Source organism: Seriola lalandi, unplaced genomic scaffold, assembly GCF_002814215.2.
Source record: "Seriola lalandi dorsalis isolate HSWRI2012SDOR001 ecotype SW California unplaced genomic scaffold, Sedor1 jcf7180002053946, whole genome shotgun sequence".
NCBI classification, from domain to species: Eukaryota; Metazoa; Chordata; class Actinopteri; order Carangiformes; family Carangidae; genus Seriola; species Seriola lalandi.
Genome location: NW_019524499.1, coordinates 1 through 516, shown reverse-complemented (window position 1 = coordinate 516; position 516 = coordinate 1).

Below are 516 nucleotides of genomic sequence, written 5' to 3'. Positions count from 1 at the left end.
GTTTTCTTGTGTTTCAGGTGGCAGCAGAGTGTCCTGGAGGGTTACAGGTGCACTATGACCTCACCTGTTCACAAACCTGCTCCACATGGCCTTTACCTTTTTCACAGCAATTAGGAAACATTTAGGAAACTCGTGGTTTGATGGACAGAACAGTTTGGACTCTTTGTTTGGACATTTGTTCATTTGCTGTTTTATTTTGAAATCACTTCCCTTGCGTGTCTCATGTTAGTTTTACTTCCTGTCTTCTTCCTGTTCCCCTCCTTGTTGATCATCTGCCCCGCCCTCATGTGTTTCACCTGTGCTCACCTGTGCCTCCCTGGTGTATTACAGTTTTTCTCAGTCGCTTTGGTACATTTCTCGAATCATCCTCGACATTTGCAAAACAGTGAGTGAATTTCTCAAAAAATTCGTACAAATAGCCAAACACCATGGATTACCTGCGAAAGCCAGTCTCTTGCTCAAAATCCTTAGTTCATCTCTCAAAAGTAAATATGTGTATCAATGAACGCGTCACTG